Here is a 24636-nt window from a genome sequence, read left to right on the forward strand (position 1 = left end):
TTTGCCTATTATTGGAAAGCATGTTATAATATCACACAAACATTATGTGCATCCTATGCTTTATTTAGCTTGAAATGTGTCATGATGTTCTTAAATTGTCAGTTTTTGCTATGTCCGTTTTTCAGTTGAGGGTGTCTTGGATTCAAAATAATGAATAAAAACCATTAAAGTAAATTTAAAAAATGATTCATTTATTTCAAAAGTCTAAATACTAAAGAATAATAACATATTTTTAATTGATTTCCCCCTTTAAATAATTTAAATATCTTAATATATGAATGTCCGCAAAAGTTCTGTCAACTATGTTACTAACAGAACTTCCCCCTTTAACTCAAAAATTGTTTGTCCCAATACCATGTCACCAGCATCACATGATGCCATGTTCCTCTTTGGCAGACATTTTGAACACACTGTGGTGATTGTCCTCTACATTTTTACAATATTTTATGTATAATAGCACATGGTCAATTAATATACTCATTGACAATCAACAATGTTACGTACATTGTTATGGTTTACAATTGTTTAATGATTTTAATTCAATTATATGTGCAAATGTGATGTTAACCTGTTCAAGAAAATGACATGTGGTCATCCAGGCAAGGCCTACCATTGAAATGATGGGTCAAAATAGGGAAATTGTCAACTAGGTTACCTGTCAACTGAGTTACCCAGTACTGTAATAACTGTAGTAACTTAGTTGACAGGTAACCTAGTTGACAATTTGTACGACATGTAGACGTCATTACACATCATTATCAATGGAATTTTGCACTTCTGCCTTGAAATTAACATAGTGCTGATGGTTAATAATGTGTCCAGTCAACTATGTTATTTGCGTCAAATGTTTGACTTTCATTGTCAACTATGTTGCACCTCATTTTTTCAAATTTAAAATATCTAAAATAGTGCTTCTGATATCCTTTATAGTATAATGTATATCTACACAGGTTGGAGTTTTACATGACATCTCTTAAAACTATCAAAATGACCTGTATGGTAGTTTTATAATACAAAATATCCCTAAACTTAATGACAGTGCTGAACATATCACATGAAAAAACAAAACTTTAATACAATTATTTTTTAAACTTTAAAAAATCTTTGGATATATGGTAGAATAGACTCAAGAGCCTTTCAAATTTGATTTTACTTGAAGTGCAGGACTTAATCAAATGATTGTAATGACATCAAGTTTGTCCGTAACATAGTTGACAAACTGAGTAGTGAAAACATCCTTTCCCTTAAAATAAAAAAATATATAAAAATGTTTAAGCTTTGCAACTAGTGGATATGTTACACTGAGGAATATACTAACTTGAACCACTGATTGTTCTATCTATACATTTTATTTGGCATTAGTAAATAATTATGCACATTTACAGATATTTTACATGATATGAGTGATAACACGTGTTATAAGGGCTATTTCGCACAATAGGTGTGCCTTGAGATTTTTACTTGTCCTTTGGTGTGCCTTGGGCACAAAAAGTTTGGGAACCACTGCTGTAGAGAAATGTAAACGTTCACCATCCCCCACCCGCCTACTGTATGTTGCTTTTTGACATGTAAATGGGTAACTACCCCCCTCTGAGTGAATACCTGTTGTACCTGTCCGGGGCTAAGCCCATAGGACAATGCTCTGATGTCATCACCCTCGCACATTGGTCATATGTTTACAAAAAACGATGTTAACACTTTCTCGTTTTAATATATGCTATATTTAGGGTCGATATGTGTTGAATTTACTTTAAAATAGCAGATCACTGTGATTCACTTATCCGCGGCTCCTCCGTGCAGAGAGGCCCCCGTTGACAATTCACGAGCGTCTAACTCTCTCCCCCCTGTGAAGAGATATCACAGGGGGGGGTTGGGACACACACATTCCGATGGCCAATTCGTTTTAAACAAAGAGTGGGGTGGGGACTGGTGAACGGTATGGTCAATGTTTGTAAACACTGTGACATTTTGACTTTATTTGATCATTTCAGTTAAAAACTAACGTTCATATTTCATATTACTGTTTTGCCTGGCTGGACCTGTAATTTACAGGAAAGGAGTGCACGCTACTAAAGAGACACGCTACCATGGAAACCAAACAATGGTGTTGCTGTATTGAAGTCCCAGTGGAAACAGTCATATTTGGAGCGTTATGTTAGAATGAAACAGCGAGGTCGTGACTCACAAAAAAAAAGTGTTACTTCACTAACTCTAAGCTTGTCACTCAGAGTAACCTACAGTTAACTTAACTGTTGGAAAAGAAAGATCAGAGTTAGGAGTGTGAACACACAGCTGAGAGCTGCCGTTTCATTCTGACTGTTTAAAAAACGGTAACAACGGACTATTTTTCTTAGCGGATGCATGTAAATTTAAATCAATACATAGAACTATGTTTTAAATCAATACAAATATTTTCTAAATCCATAAAAGCATTTTAATTAATATTGGGAGTCATGTCGTTACTTTGTTGAGAATGTGGCCATGTAATAAGCGGGATAATTTGCAGCGACTTGGTCATTATGGGGGAAAATAACACCCAGGGATCAAGGTCCCAGGGATCCCTCCGCGTCGCGGAGGGATCAGTAATTTTTAGTGAATTACTGAGTTTAGGCACGTTAATAACATTTTAATGAAGTTGAATACAGTATATTCATATTTGTCAGTGATTTCATGTCAATTCGGCGAACATAAACGATTAAATTAGGATTAAAAATCGAGAGCCGGCTGCTGTTCGTTACGGTAACCCAACTAGGACACTTGACACAGTGGCTTTTGGCAAAGCACACAAAGAAAACAAAAAAAAACCGAGAGAGATGAATTATTGTTATTACAACGTGACTTCACTATTATTTAACAACTATTTTTATTGGGTTCTTTTATTTGGGGTTAAGTACATTGTCAGAATAAGTGAGAAATGGATTTAACTTCTGTTAGACAGCTATCATACTGAATAAATATTTATGCAAAAATGTATGGCATTAATAATGTATATCTAATTACATTTAAAAATGTATGGCATTAATAATGTATATCTAATTACATTAACTGTGAATGTCTTTCATTTTATTTAAAATGAAATAAAATTACATAAAACATTTTCCATAAAAAAGTTGATTCAAGAACAAATCAGTACTTTTCTTATATGACTATTATTGCTAAATTTGAAAGGTCTTTACCAGCTTTGGAATTATATATATATATATATATATATATATATAGCACCTTCTGCCATCCCATCTCTACTGACATATGGATCTTAACAAAGATCCGCTATACATTAGTACCAGATATACTGTACACGGACATTTTAGTGAACCAGACCAGCTGTTTCCGCCGGGTCTTCGCTTCCCGGGCATCACGTTGTTTACAAGTGTGTTCAGATGCTAAATGACAAGTGCAAGTGACAATTGTTGTCGTCTTCTCTGTGAACGTTTTTTTCTCCGTTATTTTGCCATTTTCAGATTTAAATTTCGAGCGGAAAGCTAACCAGGAAGTAATAATTACTTAAGCGGAGAACGGAGAAAGTAAACGTTACAGCAGGCATAACAACAGCCGGTGTTTATTTTATTATAATATTCAAGAACAAATCAGTACTTTTCTTATATGACTATTATTGCTAAATTTGAAAGGTCTTTACCAGCTTTGGAATTATATATATATATATAGCACCTTCTGCCATCCCATCTCTATATATAATATCTATCCGTGACATATGGATCTTAACAAAGATCCGCTATACATTAGTACCAGATATACTGTACACGGACATTTTAGTGAACCAGACCAGCTGTTTCCGCCGGGTCTTCGCTTCCCGGGCATCACGTTGTTTACAAGTGTGTTCAGATCGTTCAGATGCTAAATAAAAGTTTAGCTTGTACTTTTGATACCCCGCCTCTCGGCACCACAACATCCAGTTTACTGTATTTCACATGAGCGATGTCGAACATTGAAAAGTCCTTATAAAATCTCTGTTATTAGATCAGTACTTTTCTTATATGACTATTATTGACTTGAACACTGAGAATGTATTTATTAACTTCAGACATTTGAAATATTTGAAATCAGATGAAAACAAACTGTAACGGACCCTGCCGTGTTATCTATGATTACTATGCCTTACTGTACATTCATAATTTCAGCCGGAGGTAGGTGGTAGGCGTTGCGGAGGAGCAGATTGCGAGTGAGGTGCCTGTTCTAAACGAACTATTCCAGCTGTTATAAAGCATTAAATAAAAAGTAAGCAAGGAATACAGAATGTTTCGTTACGTAACTTTGTTGAGAATGTGGCCATGTACATGTAATACATGGGATCATTTGCAGCGACTTGGTCATTGTGGGGAAAAATAACACCCATCCTGATCGTTTCAATGAAGTTGAATACAGAATATTCATATTTGTCAGTGATTTCATGTCAATTCGGCGAACATAAACATCAATGATGATGATTAAATTAGGATTAAAAATCGGGAGAGCCGGCTCGTTCGTTTTTTCCGACTAAACAACATCTATTATTTAGAAGTTGATTTCACATGACTCCAGTGTGGAACCCCACTGCACCCCCTGGTGGATCAATGATCCATTGCAGCTGGCTTCACAATAATTAAATGTATTTATCATGGGGGCGGTATCAAGTCTGACTGGGGGCCGGCCGGCCATCACGGAACGTGCATGAACCGATCACGACCCTCGCACTTTAAACTGTCCAAAATAAGACGCTTCATCTGTATGTCTATATCTGTGCGCTCACGGAGCCTCCTGCATCTTTTCCCCCCTTCTTCTTGACCCTCTTCTATCCCAGGTGTGAAATCCTCATCTCTCTTATCATCTGAGAGCTCCAAATCTGAATCTCCCTTAAGGAATTGGCCTTGGTTGAGGTCCGTGCTCTCTATACACAAATAACAATGCAGACTTACAGGTTGTGTACCCGAATCTTCCCCTGCTCCAAACGGTCCAAACAAACTAGGAATAGCACCGTCCTTCAGTTTCAAATGCTGTGCATATCCGGCCTCAAACTGGGCAATGTTTTGGAAGCTTTCGTCTGTGAAATGCCGCGCACACAGTAACGTTCTTCGAACCTCTGAAGGAACAGTGTTAAAAAGAAATTTCAACCACTGACTTTGTCGTGGTTCTTCCGTCGGTAGGACAAACAGCTCATATTTCTCCTCACATTTCAGGAAACAGGTCCTTGGCATTGGCATGACTGGATCGATTGTGAACTGAATCAGAGCTTCCAACAGTAAATGTTAGGCTGGCAGAGGGTGCGGCCAGCGCCGCTGGGTGTGGCCATAGCTCTTCCGGATTGGTCCATTTTGTTCCGGGTACCGCATGACATCATGCGGTACCCGGAAGAATCAAATGGGCAGTGACGTATCTCCAACGAGGCGTTTTGTGTTAGAGTTTTACTCGCTACAGGGTGTACTTTGAGGGTTTTGACTCTGCACACCGTTTACATGCATAAAAACCTTCATAACACACAAGGGGACGGGTAATAACCGGAAAAGCATGACATGGGCCCTTTAACATTTAACAACCTATTAATGTGTCATACCCACTTAACGGGAAGAAACTCAGCTAACTGACGATACAAACCATTTTTACCGAAACAAAACACAAGTCTCACAAGAAGCGTCTAAATGAGCCCTGAGCGAAAAAATGATAACGCACTTAGCACAGTACTCAGTGTATAAATACTTTATTACTTATCGGATCTGCACAAACAAGATATCAGATTAAAGCTGAGATTCCACAGATTCTAGAGGTATTAGTATCATCACTGTGCGATCAGGAGAAGCAAACCCAGACATCACACGACGTAGCTTTACGGAGCAAAAATGGCAAATAGTCTTACCTTTGCTGTTTGTCTGATCAAAAGTTGTGTTCAATGGCATTAAAACGATAAAAACGCTGCTGAAGGTTAATCCATAGGTTAATCCAATGTCTCTGTGTCACTTTGAAATGATTACTGATAATCCATCATCATATTTATGTCAATAACGGAGTTTTCATATATCCTCCTGGGAACCGAGGGAAAAAAATGTTTTCCAATCTTCTTTATTTTTTATTTCCTACCTATTTAGGGTTCAAAAAACATCTTCAAATTTAGACTTTTTTTATTTAATTTAATTTTTAATGTTACAGTATGTCCACTGTAGAGGACGTCAGGACCATTTTAGTTTGAAAAGACAGCCAAAATTAACAGATAGACTATGTAACTTATTATGGTTATAGAGTGATATTAATACAAGAATACATTCACCTTTATTTAAAACATAAATAAGTAATTGATCTGAACATTGCTGTTTATTTGGTCATTATAAAACTAGTTTGGCTTTTGGTGAAGTTACTAGTTTTATGGATGTGGTCTCCATTTGACCATGCTCATAGAAACAAACTTGGCATTCCTTAGGCAATTCTCATTTTTCATGGCTCCACTTAAAATAAAAACAACAATAAGACATACGTGCTACTCTTGGCCCACAGAGGGCCATGTCTTTCCCGCTCGTCCCTATCTGTCTCTATGTCTGCATCTGTGCGCTCATGGAGCCTCCTGCATCTTTCCCCCCCTTCTTCTTGACCCTCTTCTATCCCAGGTGTGAAATCCTCATCTCTCTTATCATCTGAGAGCTCCAAATCTGAATCTCCCTTAAGGAATTGGCCTTGGTTGAGGTCCGTGCTCTCTACGTCTTGATCTTCTGTTTTGTTACAGTATGACTAGGAACATGTTAAATATCTGAATTTGGAACATGTTAACAGAGTTAAATTCATGTAAAATAATTGCAGGTGGATACCCAAGGCTACTTCTGAAGATATTCTGACATTTTAGTCAGATCTAATTTCAAATAGGTTTGGCCACACTTTTAGGAAAATATCCACCCAAAAAGTTTAAAGTCTCATAAATCTTGCAGTAAAGAGGCGTTACCAATTAAATAACTAACTACTTTCACCGATGATGTCTACAAATCAGGAAGTTGAGGTCCGATCCCGAGTCCCTGCAGTCAACATGTCCATGTATCCCTGGGCAAAAAACTTGACTTAAAATTGGCCAATGCTGTGTGGATGTAGGTAAATATTAGTCTTCTGAACAGGTTGCACCTTCAGTAGCCTCCTCTGACTGATTGAATGTGTGCAAATGGGTGAATGCTGACTTGAATATGTAAGTTGTGGGGTTGTGAAGATGGGAAAAGTGCTGTATAAACGCAAGCCATTTACCATCTGTGAAATCAGTTTTCAATAAACATGATACTGTACTAAGCAAATTGCACCAAAGTCAACTTTTGTATGACTTTACAGAGAAAACAAACCATAGATGTGATGAACTCTGATTTCCTCTGTCTTCCCTCAACTGCTGCATGAGCAACACTGTGAGCTGCTCCACTGGAGTGTGCATGTTAAATCTCTGAGGGGTTCACACACCACCCTGTTGATAAATAAAGAATAGACTCACTGCATACTGTCTATTGGTTTGTTCACTTCTTCCCCGAGCTATTTGCAGGGGAAATCTTTTGTAGTGTAGACAAGGTCTTTCTGTTAGCAGCGAGCAGAGAAGCAGGTGAGCGTCTCTAAGGATTTAAATAAAAAGAAGTTGAATCAGAATCAGCCGCAGCCTCTGGGTTGTACAGCCGCAGGCTCAGTCCTGCAGGGATTTAGAGTCTCCTTGTGGAACCCGTCATGTTGCATGATTGAAGTCCTATACCTGTGTTGAGCTGCCCCCATGAGACATTATCTCTCTCGTGTGTGTGTGTGTGTGTGTGTGTGTGTGTGTGTGAAAATGAGGCCAAGGAAATTACATTTTCTAAAAAATTGCTGATGTTGATTTAACAGGATTATTGTTTTTCCACTGCACACAGTAAATGATAAACATCCAGTCAATATTCAAATGAGTGCATTTCCTTGGCTCTATTAATATTTAATAAACGGGCAAACCCTGTGGGACCTGAGAAAGGAATCGAGGAAACAATGGGTTGAGTACTTGCAGATGCTGGAGTGTGTCTCAGTATTTACATATATTAACTAAAAAGGCACATAGAGAGCGCAGCCAACCGCCAAGGCCAGTGCTGCATTCAAATGCTCCTCAGATGGTCACATTTATGAAGTTGTGAGGTCGATGCCCATCTTCTGGTGGTTAATGAGCTCAAGGTTGTAATTTGTAAACAACATGGACGCTGCAAAGAATATGTGCTGTATTATGATGATTATAATGCCGGCCACTTGTGGGTATGTTACATTTGTGTTTCGTTCACTTTGCAAGTGATTCAAGCAGATCGTCCGTGGGCGGGACTATAGTTCAGATTTGTTGCTGGATGACGGATATACTAACGTGGTCTTCAGGAGATCGGAAACTCTTTTTGTGTGTTTTCTGTTTCCATGTTTATGCAGCAGAATCTCGCTCAAATTGACACATTATTTAAGTGGTGGTAATTAATTAATTAATGTGCAGTGCATTGTAAGTATAGAATGTTCATCAGCAACACACTCTATAGGGCTGGCTCTGTTGTGATTGGTCCACCTCTTAGAGATGTGTTAAAAATGTCCCGCCCCATGGCCTATCTTGTACAATGTGTTGAAACGCTATAGCCCAGGGTTCATCATTTGGCTCGCCAAGCTTTAATTGGTGGCTCGCATGACAGTAGGCTAAATAAAGGGGTGATAAACAGGGGTGCACATAACGCAGGTACGCATGCATAATGCGTTTCCGGCAGTGGCTCAGTCAGTAGGGGCTTTGAGTGTGAGCCGTAGGGTCGTCGCTTCAAGTTCCCGACCAGACCTAAATATGGACTGCTACTTGGAGAGGTCCCAGTTCACCTCCTGGACACCCCCCTTCCCTCCCCACTCCCATTGCTCCCCGGGCACTGTACAATAGCTGCCCACTGCTCCTACTACTAGGATGGGTTAATAGCAGAGAACACATTTCACTGTGTGTGCTGAGTGCTCTGCATGTGTGACCATTAAAGAGGGTTTCATTCCTCCTATTCTATCTTCTATGCGCGGCAAACATCTGAAATGCGTAACGTCACTTGTGTCACTACACCACTTTGCGTACCTGATAGGTCATCAAAACAAAATACATATTTCGTCTACACGTGTTTCTTGTCAACACTCAATGGAGTAAAATACTAGACATGTCCAAAAAACAATAGACATTAAGCAGTGTCAGAAATTTAAAATAAATGTTTAATGACCTAATTTTTATTTTTTTTATTTTATGTTTAAACATACAGTAAGCTTAAAACTGTTTTATTCTGAAAACATTTCGGGTTAGCATTGGCTTGTGGCTAACGTTGTTGCTAAAGTTTATTTTGAAAAGCTTTACTGGACGGAGTCTCCGGATATCAACAGTGACGTCACTTCCGGTATTACGTTAACAACGATTACAGCCGTTAAAATGCATTAAATAAAAAGTCATGAAAGAGTGTATGAGGAGAAAAGGCGTGTGGAGTTATACAATGACCACACAACGTCTAAATCCTCTGTTATGCGCGATATCGGACACAGAAGAATGCAGAGGGCAGACCTCCGTTGTCGCAGCCCCCAGAGAGGAGGAGCCATGCATGAGATACAGACTGAGGACAACGCGACTTCTTCACCCCGCCGCCTCCCCACCACAGCTGTGCTCCTCTACTCCTCTGTTTGTTTCATTACCACGCTACTTAATTAAATACCAAATCGAACCTTTTCAGAGACTCCATTAGTCTCTTTATTTTAACTTCTCTCCTGGGACGCGAGAGAACCAACACAAATCAACAGCAGCCACTTTGGCGTTTCGCTACCTGCAAAAAAACCTTCTTGGACTGATTGAACTGGGTGCTGGCCGAGCCGCAGGCCATAACCGACGGACCTGTGAAGCTTTACAGGAGGCAGAGGCTTAGATCACTGGACGACTATGTTGGTCATCATGTGCACAGACGGGGCTGCTGTTATTGTTGGTACAACGGAATTGTACCAAAACTACGCCAACTGGCTGTGGTGGGAGACCCCCCTGTGCACATTCTGTGCATGCGCACACACTGGAGAACTGCCCAAAATCAGCTGATCGCAACGTTCACGTAACGTGGTCAAGCTGCTGCAGTATAATTTACAAAAATGTGGAGCAAAACACACAGCTGCAAACTTACTCAGGGTGTTAATGGAAGAGTTTGAAATCACACAGAGGTGGAAGAAGTACTCAGATATTGTGAATACTCTGTTACAAGTAAAATGTGACTCAAGTAAAAGTAGAAAAGTATTATCATCAAAATATAGTTAAAGTACTAAAAGTAAAAGTAGTCATTGAGCAGATTGGTCCATTTCAGAATAATATATAGGATATGTTTTATAATTATTGATCATTAAAGTGTTATCAAAGCTGGTAAAGGTGCAGCTAGTTTGAATGACTTTGTATACTGGGAAACTGTTCCGCGTATAATTGAGCCGCATTTGCGCATAAGATGAACCGCGCCGCATTTGCGCATAAGATGAGGCCCGCTCCGCAAGGTGAGGCCCCACGCAGTCTGCGTGATCTGCGTGTAGGGAGGGGCGGGCCTGGGGGTGAGTACCAAACGCTGTCTCCTATGGCAAGCCATTTCAGTTGTTGACAGTTCTGCTGTTTAAGTGGCCGTGACGGGCCTCATTTATAAAGCCTTGCGTAGGATTGGCTTGGGAAGGTTGCTTACGTAGGACAAAGCAAACAAATACGCACCGACACTTTCCGATTCATAAAAGACTGCGTACCGGCACAGGACTTGCGTACGGCACATCCTACGCCGGTTTCCCTTTATAAATCACAATCAACTCGAAATGCGGCGCAGCTTTTGCGGGCTTCACGTAACGCCCATATTTGCCTATAAATAATCAAAGAAACGCCCATTCATTCTGACTGACTGCATGAAGTGTCAGATTTTGGTTATTTTGGGGAGGTCGAGATAAATCATATTGTTTGGTGGATGCAGTTTGAACCAGAGTAGCAGCATGGAGGTCGGATCATCACCAAAATAAATAAATAAGTGGTCCGAAAAAGGTTAATGACAAAAAAAATACGCATAGCCTAACCTTCCTCAGGCAGTGTGTTTGTACCGGGGACAGGAGACACCCCCTTGATGAGAAACTGTACGAAATTATCGGGGAATCCCTCCGGAGTGGAGTCATGGCGACTGGATCTGAATAATATTTTTGTATTTGGTGGTTTGTGTTCCAGCTGTAGATCAGCAACTATATATCCATAATCCACCAGTTAAAGGAAATACAACTAATGTGTTGTGTTATATTAGCTGTACAATTTACCACATACAGATGTAGCAGCTTATTTTGGACAGTTTGAAACGTGAGGTCCGTGGTCGGCCCGTGATCAGCTCGTGATCTGCCCGCGATAAGAGACAGCCTCCAGTCTGACTTGAGACCGCCCCCGTGATAAATAAATAAAATGTTATTGTTTATTTAAAAATAAAAAATTATTGTGAAGCCAGCTGCATTGAACAACATTGATCCACCAGGGGGGTGCAGTGGGGTTCCACACTGGAGCTCATGTGAAATCAACTTCGATACAGTACGCTGGATGTACAGTATGTCTGGTACTACTGTATAGCGGATCTTTGTTAAGATCCATATGTCACGGATAGGATCATAGTCTGTGCTAAATAAGAGACATGTAATCATTTACAAAACATCACCATGTTGTTATTTAACAAAATAATGTTGTTTAGTCGAAAAAAACGAACGAGAGGAAATGCAGCCGGCTCTCGATTTTTAATCCTAATTTAATCATCATCTTCACCACGATCATTTATGTTCATGTTCGCCGAATTGACATGAAATCACTGACAAATATGAATATACTGTATTCAACTTCATTAAAACGTTATTAACGTGCCTAAACTCAGTAATTCACTAAAAATATTTATATTTTAATGGAGCCTTGTCAGGCAGGTCAGGATCCCGACGCGTATCCCTGGGTGTTATTTTTCCCCATAATGACCAAGTCGCTGCAAATTATCCCGTTTATTACATGGCCACATTCTCAACAAAGTAACGACATGACTCCCAATATTAATTGAAATGCTTTTATGGATTTAGAAAATGTTTTTATTGATTTAAAAAATAGATGTATGTATTGATTTAAATTGACATGCATCCGCTAAGAAAAATAGTCCGTTGTTACCGTTTTTTAAACAGTCTGAATGCTGTGTGTTTACACATATAATGGCCCATCAGCCACAGCTCTCCCCCCCCTTTTTTTTTTGTGAGTCACGACCTGGCTGTTTCATTCAAACATAACGCTCCAAATGCTACTGTTTCCACTCGGACTTCAATACAGCTACACCATTGTTTGGTTTCCATGGTAGCGCGTCTCTTTAGTAGCGCGCACTCCTTTCCTGTAAATTACAGGTCCAGCCAGGCAAAACAGTGCACTTCTCTTTCCCGCACTACTGTGACAGACCATGGGGCTGGGTCAGCCACTAACATATTGATTTGCTCTTCTCAAAAAGAGAAATATTAACGTTAGTTTTTAACTGAAATGATCAAATAAAGTCAAAATGTCACAGTGTTTACAAACATTGACTATACCGTTCACCAGCCCCCACCCCCCTGCCTACTGTAGGCCTATGTTGAGTATACTCTTTGTTTAAAACTAATTGGCCATCGGAATGTGTGTGTCCCAACCCCCCCTGTGATATCTCTTCTCCAGCAGTCTGTAGGTTTGTGTTCGCATATTTATGCTGTCGCAGTTCCTAAATGACACGTTTACACCTTAAAACGATGTTTAAAACGAAAAATAAACGTTCAGGGTTTTTATTAATGGTAATTTTCAGACTGTGAGTTGTTTAGTGGTAGCTCATATAGTCTTGATTCTTGTGGTTAAACTTTTCGCTCCGTATTTGATGGTAGTGGTGTCGAAATTCATTCGTCACTTCCTTTTCAGTTTTTGTTTTTTTTAATCTTTTTAGTTGTTATTATTGTTACGTCCTGTCTGTATACACGTGCTTTAAAATGTATTGTTTAATTCTACATATTTGTCATATAATAATCAAAATATATGTTTACATAGTCTTTGTCAGCATATTTTTTTTTTTGCCACGTTATGCACCCCTTGCTATCTTACATAATAAAAGTGTCACATTCATGAAACTTGCTCCATTCATTGGTACTAGTCCTACAACTATACCCTAAAAAATGCTTGAGGGTGGGATTAATACAAACATCTTTTTGGGTGGGTTGCATTTTATGACAGGCCTGGTTATCACAATATGCCCCCCCTTGCTATCTTACAAAATAAAAGTGTCACAGATTGATGCATTTAACTTCAATATAAAGAAAAACATCTTCTGTTGTAACAACAATAACATTATAAATAGTAACATAGCTGAACATGGTATTGCACATTTAGCTTTCAGTGTTACTGACCTGAGATGTTTTCATTACATGAATTAAGGTGACTGAGGCTTTTTAACATAGACTTTTCAGTGTCCCACATTTTGCACAGAACTGTCCCACATTAGGAAATGCAGATTGTCTGAGACAACTTGGCACTAAGAGTACTGATGTCTACCATTTCTTTTCTGAGTGTAATATCTGCATTTTCTCTTTTGAAAAACTAAGTCCTAGTTTGGCCACTCATTTTTAAATTACACACGTCTCCCCATCCCATTCAAATTCAAATTCTTGACTGGAAGGGCAGTGTTGCCTACATGTAAATGAATGGCATTGCCTATATGCATTTGAAAAGAAATAGTACCCCCCTCTGAGTGACTATAGGTGCGTTCACACCGGAGTACTTTGGTGTATTTTTCCCACAATAGTTCATCAGAACTACGATATATTTGCGTTCACACCAAAAAGCCCCAGGAACTAAAGTAGCTCAACTTAGTTCGCGAGACTCGCTTTTCAGTCCCTGCTACAGAGCAGGGTCTCTCGTGGGAGAAAGTAGTTCCTACGTCTGATTGGCTGTGCGGAATGCAAACCACGCCCGTTTGACTCAGAATTTTTTTGTTGTAAGCGGCCATTGTATTTCCTCGCTTCGCAGCACACACGAAGAGATTCCTTTTGTGAAAGCAGTTATTATAGCAACACTAAATAAATCAATTGGAGCGGTGGAGTGATGAGGATGTGTCTGCGCTTCTGGCGATTGACTCGGAGGACGCGAAGCGCCACATTCCGAAGCTTCTACTGAATGCAGTTTCTCTGGCTCTGCAAAGTTAGTAGACCTGGCAAAGTCATGTCGGGACGACTACCAAGGTAAAATAAAATACATGCACTGCACTGTTTTAATCTGCACAATACTGGTCTTAGATGTACTTTTATTTGCTCAGTAGATCGAGCTAGCCATGGTAGAACTAGCTAACGTTAGGTCCAAGCTGGCTAATAACATCTAGCTAGCTAGCTATTCTCATCCATGCCCGCTATGAACACGTTTTGACTTGTGAATAAGTGCAATGTTCTGTAATTTGCTTCACTAACTCATGGCACTAATCGTGTGTTTCAGGCGAGGTGTTTCTCTCAGGATTAGAAACTAGTTTTCCCCTCCGGGATAAAACGAGAATATATCGTTAGCAATTAGCATGCTAGCTGGACATAATGCTACCTCTGTGGCTAATGCATAGAGGTAAACAATAGATTGTAGTTGAAGTAATTTCAAGTAATTTGCAACATTCATTCTACATGTTAATGGTAAAAGCTTAAACAGTTGATTACCTGCATGCCACAAAGACTGATGTTCTAATATTTTTGCACATTTAAGTAGAAATGTAATTGAAATTCTATTTACTGGCTTAACATTGTTCCTTCTCATAGTATTATCCTAAATAGTTTGACCTTGTTTCCTCAGAAGGCTTCTCAGACTACATGGAGGATCCCTCAGAGAAACACAGTTTCCACGTTCAGTTCCCCCCCGCTGAGAGTAGGCAGCCTGCGCCCGGTCAGCGGACACCATCAGGACCACTATCTGATCACAGAGGATCCCATCCTGACCGCTGCTGCCATACTGCAGCAAACAGGAGGGAACGGAGGTGAAAACACACTTTATACATTTAGATATGTGGAGCACAAAGAAAAGTGTTGAGTTTAACTATAAAAATATTAGTTTCAACTAACCTAATACCGTTATATGAACTTTGCTGTGTTTTCAGCGTAGCTTTGTAAAGGTAACATTTAGCAGCTAAACTGTGGATAACAAGTAAACCACATTGGTTTGTTATTCAATATGGCCACCAAAAGCTTTTTGAATCATTACATGTCACTTGTTAGACGCTTTTATCCAAAGCTTACCTACTCAATACTGTGGGCAATCCCCACAGGAGCACTTTGGGGTGAAGTGTCTCGGGGACACAACGACATGCTACACCCTACCCCTACACACTACCCCTCCGTTTGCGCGTTCGCGCGGAGGGTCCGCCACATTAAGTGCTGTTCCAAACCAACGAGTGTGGAGAGGTGTGGAGGGGGAGTGGGCTATCAAGCCCTCAAACAGCGAGTCTGCATCGGTGCTGACTTGAGACCGGTCTCTACCTGACCGGAGTCACGCTGTGTGTGTCCGTCAGGAAACACGCTGTTAAAAAGTAGTTCCAGCAAACATCCACTGATAAATTGAGATGTTAACAACCTCATGATAACCTCATATTTTTTTAACTTAGGATCATACCTGTGTTTAGTCTAGAAAAAGGTAAATGTGCATTTTATTATAAAGTTGTGTATATTTACAGACTGTTGCAAAAACTAAGAAGCTTATAAACATCAGGTTTAAAACTAAAAGAGCTTTACAAAAAAGTAACACAATGAAAGATGTTTGGAGTTTTATTTGAGTTATTCATTTACATTTTTTGTCTAAGAGAAGCTGATTTGAAACCGTTGTTACATACAGTTACGGCATTTCCTGTTTCTGCCGGAGAGAGGGGAGTTTGTCCCAAAGCTTGCCGCTGTATTTACTCCCTCCATCTGACAGGAGGGAGCCTCGTTGAGCTGCGAGTGTGGCTACAGACGGAGTTCACTCCGTCACGGAGGGGTAGGGTCGAGGGAGTGGTTTGGGATTGGGCCTCAGAGGTGGAGATCGCCCACAGTGATGACTCTGACGTGGGGGGCTCTCTGTTATGGGCTGCTCCCCTTCTGGTATTTGGACAATGTTGTGTCGTTGTTGCGATTAAACTGATCTTGTATCTTGCATATTTCACCTTAGGAAAGTGGGCACGCGATGACAGCTTCCTTGACACCATGGACTGCCGTGCCATGGTCAGCAAGGAGAATGAGGACCTGCGTGCCAAGGAGATGCACGACGAACGGCTGCTGCATTCACACAAGGCCCAGGAATCGGACGACCAGCTGCTCGTGTTGATGCAGCGCCATGCTGACTCGGCGGCGCCAGGTGGAGGTGTCGGCGCGCCAGGTGGAGCAACAAAATACTTTTCAGGCTGGGCTTCTGGCAGTGCTAAGCGAGCTGATTAAATCCAACAGGCCTTCAATACAAAAATTAAGAAAAACTTGTCGTCGTTGATAAACTGTACAATGACTTGTTGGGAGGCGTGTGGTGCAGTGGTCTGGTGCGTTGGTGTTCGGATCAGGGGAGCACAGGTTCAAGCCCCACTGCAGTCAGGATGTCGTTGTGTCCCTGTTATTATATTGTTTTGATACTACTGACACTTATTGATCTGCTGCTTATAAATAAAAGAGAACCTACATTGCGATTAAACAGAAAATGTATCTTGCTTATTTCTCCTGACACTTTATGGTGACCTGTGTAGCATCCTATACATCACATGTAAGTGATTATTCTGATACCATCATGACACCATGAAACTGGCGAAGCTTTATTTATTGTGTCCCACCCCATATGTGTCTTTGAAAAAGATCATTCAATTGTATTTCAAAATGGCGTCCATCAACACAAACACTATTTATAGAAAGATAAATGGTTAAGTTTGTAATTAACAGTGTTGTGAGTTCAATATTTTAATTAATTATAGTAAGGGAACATAGGAGGATATATAATAAAGGTGTTAACTGCTGAGCCTATTTACTGTGCAATACTACAGACATGTTAGTGGTATTATTTCTTATCTAACTCTTTCCTATGGTCAGACAAATCAGAAGTCATTTAAACAATTTCAGATTGTTCTTTTTGTTTCTCAATTGATTTTCCAGAATATGCACCACCTAGGCACAGACTTTATATCACAAATAAATGAATGACATGTACTACAGTAATTGATTATATTGATATTGCCTACTCAGATATAAATGTGTATAAAATGAAATCAATTCAAAGTTTCTTGCTGCTTTTAATGCAATTCATGGCTGCAGGGCAAACGTCCAAAATCCTTATTCTACAATCATTTAATCAAGACACTTGTGTATATTTTACTTTAATTTGTAATAAACAAAAAAATATGAATGGTTGTCATCAAGCTAGGTCGCCGGTAAGGCAGTCCATTCCTCCCTGTACTCATCGCCACGACGCTCACACAGGTTATGCAATACGCAAATGCTGCCACCTGGATTTTGATATTGTCCATGTTGCAGTCGTTTCGCTTCAAGCACCGCATATCTGGAACACATACAAAGACACAAATTAGCCCGACATAACTCCATAAATCCTACATTAGATAGTATTAATGTGATTTACTGAACGTACCATTGCTGTTCTTTGGGCGTGATAACGGTCATCATCCTCAGCTGACGAAACATGTCCATAGCGTGTGCTTGTCGCCGTCCAGTCCTTTTGTTAAGGCTTCTTAACCGCGATCTGTATTTGTGGCTGAGTTATTGGCTTAAATAACTCAGCACCAAAACCACAACTTCAGTCAACTCCATAGCGTGTCTGACTGAGGTCGGAAGGTAAACACAAGCATACAGCGGAAGCGGAAGTTTTTTTTCTTCTTCTCTCGGTTTTTTGGCGGATTGCAACTTTAAGGTGCATACCGCCATCTACTGTACTCGCCGTGAAGTTGTTTGCGGCCTGCCAGGAAAAGCTAAGCAGAAGAAGAAGAAGTGACGTCAGCGGCTTCATTTGCCTAATCCACCCCCAGGAACTCATTTTGGTGTGAACGCGATCTGCTTTAGTTCATCAGAACTAAAAGAACTCTCATGAACTAAAGTTCTCAGGAACTACTGTGGGAAAAGTACTTGGTGTGAACGCGCCTTATCTGTTGACTTCACATCTTGTCACAAACCAGGGGATACTTCCTGATTTTTGGAAGACAAAATAATGTATCTGTGAACGTGTTTTACTGAACGAGCATACTGTACTGTGATCTGCATGCACTTATCAAACATTTAATTAAAGTAGTGAAAACAAATAGTGAGGGGGTCCAAAATCAGCCAACGTGCTTTGTTTTTAATGTTCATCACTATAATAAGTACATTATTCAAAAGTTTACATTAACTTTGGATAATAACACGGGAGAAACGGATCCTCTCTTTTCCTCTCTCCCTCTCTCTCTCCTGACAGCCCGTCAGTTTCTCATGCAGCTCGCCAAACAGTGGGCAGAAATAATAATAATATTAATTATTTCACACAAAAAGGTTATGACAATATATGACTATTGACGTACAAATAACACTGTCTGTCAATTGTGTAAAATAAGAGGATTAGATTACAACTTGTATTTAGAAATACTCTGTTGTAATTATTGATGCATAAATGTGTTCATCCATTCAATGTGGCATCTGCTATAATGGGGTATGATATTACTTAATAATACAATACACTATATAATATATGATATGATAATTACATTTTAATTTGATTCATTTCTTATTTCATAGTTTCTCATCATTATTATGAAAGCACCCATTGTTTTAAATAATGGTCGGAATGTGACCTGTGAGCCTTCTGAATTACCGTGGGATAGCACATTCTAAACTAAAATGTTCAATCAATAAAGTAACATCCTATCTTATCTTATCTTAATAATATCTTCATATTCATAATAATAATAATAAATCATACAGTATGTGTCCGAAAGGGAGCAGGAGGAAGCAAACACAAAAATATACAAAAAATATACTGCATATTAAAGCAAACGATTGTAAAGGTAAAAGTATGAGCATCAAATCAAATCAAGTTTTATTTATATAGCACATTTTTAAACGATTTTTGGTCGAGCCAAAGTGCTGTACATATAATAAAAATACCCTACAGTAAATACAACAGCACAGTTTGTTCAGAATATCAGTATGAGAAAATGACACCCTCTGTCCTTAGACCCTCACATCGTACAAGGAAAGACTTCCAGAGAAAAACCCACATTTCAAAGGGAAAAATGGGAGAAACCTCGGGGAGAGCAACAGAGGAGGGATCCCTCTCCCAGGATGGACAGAAGTGCAATAGATGCCGTGTGTAAATCGAAGAGATAATACATTTTACAGCGTAGGTAGACCGCATGACAAATAAAGAAGTGTAATGTAAACATTTACATTATTATTATGATTATTTAATATATAAAGACTATATATTATTGAATTACAAGATTAGATATACTTTATTTGATCTCAAATATTGATGTGTTCAAATGCTCTTCTAAACAAAACTGAAAGTCCATGAAAAGTTGTCTTTCTGTATTTGTGAATGAAGCGCCATCTCCTGGTTAAATCCTGAAATTGAAAATCTGGCAACGCCCTCTTGGAAAATAGTGGGAGGGCTTAACATTCCCAGATGCTGGTCTTAGGCAGGTAGCAGGCAGGAAGCTGTAAACTGGAGTCTGAAATAAGCTGCTACATCTGTATAGTGTTCTTAGTTTCCATACCTCCTGTGTTTTACGAGCGACTTATCAAGGCTATTGGCGAACGGCATAAAACCTGATTAAACATGATAGTATATAAAACCATGCTTGTATCTATACAACCTATAGAAATGCAAAACGGCGTCAGTTTAAAGTAATTATGTCCTTCTGTTTATCGCATCATTTATGAGAATACATTTCTTAACAAGAGAACATAATCGAGGGGTGATCAATAACATTTCAAGTTATGTTTTGTGTGCACTGAGGAGTCTCAAACAGGCGTTTGTTAAATCATTTTAAGATTAGCTTTAATCAATTTGTAAAATGAATTCTTCATATATGATAAATGAGAGGTAACATTCTATTTATGGTATTATTTCCACATATTTCTCTCCATTCTTCCTTCTGCCAACGGTGTCGCAGTTTCTCGTCTCTCCCGTTTTTGTGCTTAGTGCGTACGCATGGGTCAGAGTTTGCGTGGGGGACCGCACATTTTCCCGTCAAGTTAGTTTTTTATAAATCGCAAACAGTGCGTAGAAACTGGCGTACGCCATCTTTTGTGCGTACGCACCGTTTATAAATGAGGCCCCTGACCTTTACCTCACCTACCTCTATTAAGCTTACTTAAGCCTTACCATTGATACATCACACAACATCTTTGTACGCCTTGTGGGTACACAGAGAATTTATATGTGTTTGCTACGACGTTATGGGTTTTCCATGTCCTATTCATAATAGAGTAATCATTGCGATATTAATTGAGCATTTTATGCTCAAAGGAGGGAAGGTCATGATTAGTCTGATAATGGATTTCGGTAACGTTGTAGTTAATAAATATTATTACATGGTTTAGTTGAATACTCGATTCTGATTGGTCAATTCAGAACACGTGACACGTTGTTAATCCAGAACAGACAGACCGCTGTCAAGGATTTATGACCGTTGTTAAGGACGCTCAAATCTGCAGAAAGAAGTCCGGTCGATTGAACTGTATACAGTTTGGCTGAAAAGCAAACTGCATGCAGTTTGCTTTTCGAACTGACAAGACAAGAGCACCACATCGGGTCAGTGCCTTTCCATGTTGTCTGTCCTTACACACACATTAGCGGTAGCGATACAACTGTGGCAATATTGTTTTCAGATGTGTCATCTGCGAAACCCCCGCAAGGAGAGAGGATCGAGGACAGAAACGTTGATCTCAATATCCCTAAAGATTTCCCATTCACCATGTCACATTGTACTATTAATGGAAACGTTCAGGTTAATGTTAATTACAGCTAAGGCTCAAATGCTAACATGCACAGAGTTAGTTGCTATCGAAGCAGTTCCTGCCGTTGCAACAGCCTAGTTCAAACATCAACAACGGACTATTTTTCGTAGCGGATGAATGTCATTTTAAATCAGTTACAACTATGTTTTTAATCATTAAAAACATTTTCTAAAACAATAAAAGCATTTCAATTAATATTGGGAGTCATATCGTTACTTTGTTGAGAATGTGGCCATGTAATAAGCGGGATAATGTGCAGCGACTTGGTCATTATGGGTAAAAGAACACCTTCATGCCGATCTAGATCCCTCCGCTTCGCGTCGGGCTCCTGATCTGCCTGTCGGTGTTCTTTTACCCATAATGACCGCGTCGCTGCACATTATCCCTTACATAACATGTTGTCAACAATAGGTCGCATAACAACAAAAGGTATACCAAAGCTTGGGCCTCCTCCAAGGAGGGAGTGGTCCAGTTTTAGATATTAGACAAATAGAAGTGGATGAATATGTCAGAGCTCTGAGTAATATTATCCAAGTTTTTGTCTACACAGGCTAGGAAAAACTGCACAGATACCAGACGAGACATCAGAAGACACTCCTGTTCGGCCAGGTGATTGGGTGAGGGTGAAAGTTCCCAAAACACAGTGGGCTGATCCCCGGTGGTCGGAACCGTGACAAGTTGTAACGAACTTCACACGCGCTCTGGTTTAAAGGTAAAGAAAAAGGAGCAAATTGACACCACTTCACACATTGTCACCTTTCACTGGCAACTTCCAGAGAAGTATTGGAAGCTAGGACTGATTTGGCAGAGCTGGAACAAAACAATAAATAGAAATAAGATTAAGATAGAAACTACAGGAAAGACGAATTGTCTTTAGATTTGTATAAGATTGCACACTAAAGTGAAAACTTTTTTTTTGTTTTACACCTGAAAAAGAACCACGTTCTGTTCCGATTTTTGTATACGTTATTTTTGTACTCATCATTTACATTCTGTAACTGACAAAACCATGGATAAAATAGAGATTATGTCAAGAACAAAGCCAAAGCAATTATGGGGTCCCCTAGGGATAAGAGTCAGAATAACATTGTTGATTGTGCTCATTACACTTGGCACCTTTTTGGTTGGATGGGGAGTACAATATCATGAAAGACATGGATCCATTAGTTCACTCGTAGAAAATGCCCACATCACTACCAAAACTCCAGCAGTGTTTCAGAGACTTTCACTTATCCCCAGAGCCAAAAGATCAGTTGAGCAACAAGAGGAGGAGTTAGAAATACTCGTTCCCAAAGATGAGGAGGTTACAATCAAGATGATTCACCCCCCTATATGCAGTTCTTGTACCAAATGATGAGATGGGTTTAAGTGATCGGAATATTTAAGTGATGGGGATTTACAATTTAGGGGAATCTCCAAATACACTGGATCCATGTTTTAGTCTGTACCAGAAACACCCCGTTAAGACTATGGACAACCGACTGGTGACCTGAGCACAATTATTGAAAAGTTATTACAGTAGAAACAGGGTACTAACCCACAAGGACAACTGTATGTACAAGCTCTATGAACACAATTCCCCAACAGATTGTGGCGACATTGCACAGATGTATCCAGTCACAAAAGTTACTATTGCTCTAAGTAATAGTGAGATTTAAAATATTGGAGAATATATGGGGACGTCCTTTTATAGTGTGTGAAATATGTGATGCTTGAAACATGTAAGTATTTCAATTTATAGAAAAAAATGGTTTCCTGAAAGGGTTATTTGGAGTAGACGTGTTACAGTGGGTGAAAACAATGTTTAGAGATATAGTACATTTATTAGTAGACATTAATTGTGTTTAGATGGCATTTAACAATTAAAACAGATAGTATGATTAGAAAATAGAGTGGAGAAGGTTGGATTTATTTTTACCTCAGTGTGTTAGAATTTCTATAGGTAATGCGTCCCGAGACCTGGACTCTCTCTCTCTCTCTGCCTGTCAGACTGCTACGACCCCTATCAGACAAAAGACCTCACTACAGGAGACTCCTCCTCCTTCTCCATCGAACAGACAGAGAACCAGAGCTGAACCAACAACGACAAGACTGCATCCAGAACCATAACAGCATGCTGACATAAAGAGGCATACTCTCATCAGTCCCTCAGACAGGACATGAAGTTCCAAGCTGAGCCACGAGATATGGCACAAGAGCAGAGTGTGGGACATGAAAGCAGAATACGCCCTCCATACAACAGCGAAGAGACTGTAAAGAAGGAGATGAAATGCAAAGCAGTTGGGCCACTGAAAAGAGTAACAGCGGAAGGATTCAAGAGCTGATGGACTGAGGAGAAGACAGAACCAGAGGAGTTGGAAGGTCTAACAGAATGTGAGGGGGTCGTGGCTTGAGACAACAAGAGGAGGAGGAAAACGGGAGTAAGTGAGTTTATACATAAACACACTTATTCACAAACAAACTTGAATTGATTTGATAAATGCGAAAAGACAAAAAGATTTATTGGCCATGAATTAATAAATTGGTAAATTAAAATAGTAATAAAGAGGAAACTGTTAAAGTAAAATGAGGAAATAATCCTAAAACACACTGAGGGTACTGTGAGATAAAGGGGTAGACATGATCGAACCACACCACACTTTACACTTTAAGCAGTGAGTGTTTTGGGACTTAGGAGTACAGAGTAGAACATATTTTTCAATCTTTCCATCATGTAAACGAATTATTCCCTAAGAGATTTTATTCATGGGTGAATTTGGTAGAGATCTAATGTGTTACAATATTGATCTACAGCTAAAGGGATAGTTTTAGTGACCACTCTATAAGAGCAGACAAATCTGTGTTTGTTGGACAATGTTAAAGGGAGAGCTAATACCAAGCCAAATATAGTATCCCAATCTAAAGTATTGTTTTCGCCATTGTAGCATAGTTATTACCAAAGGATAACTGTTAAGGTGGAAATAACATTTGTTTGTCCAAGATGTAGAGTTTTAAAGGACACTGGGCAAAGAGCGATTGCAAATTTAATTTTGGAAAAAGCAATATAATTGGGAGTAATACATGCGGGGCCTTGGATCACTCATTGCAATGATGCATATTTTTGACAACCCATATCGTTTAGGGAGAAGGGGTCACTCAACCCACCCAGCAGTTGTTTTAAATCTTACTTGCAGCTTCACAGGGAGCGCACGGCACCAAATTATGAGTTTAAAAGACAATCGCCACCACCTCCTGATGGTCATCCATTTAATCAGTGATGACCTGAAATTTAGAGATGTTATTTAAAGTAGAAACACATAAGTGAAAATTCCTAAATTGAACTACAAACCATTGATGAAATAACTGTTTTTAAAATCCTTGATAAAGGAGGGAGTAACTGTTACATGCTCGGACACCTAAGGTTCCACACACTGTTAAAGGGGTTAGCATAGTTCTTTAAACAGACTAGAATTGAAGATAAATTAGTATAATGAGTTATTGATATTCCACCGGTTTTCACACCATTTAAGGAACTTTATCACTGCATTAGAACAGACCACCCAAAGGTACTGAAGTAGGAACCTTTAAGTGATGAAATTCTCCAATTGTTGTAACTGACCAAAATCTTCTCCCAGAAATGACTGTCTGAAATGCCGTATTCCAGAGTAGATGTTTGATGGTATCATGGAACTAAAACCTTGTATGCAG

The sequence above is a fragment of the Trematomus bernacchii genome, unplaced genomic scaffold (assembly GCF_902827165.1).
Source record: "Trematomus bernacchii unplaced genomic scaffold, fTreBer1.1, whole genome shotgun sequence".
In the NCBI taxonomy this organism is placed as follows: domain Eukaryota; kingdom Metazoa; phylum Chordata; class Actinopteri; order Perciformes; family Nototheniidae; genus Trematomus; species Trematomus bernacchii.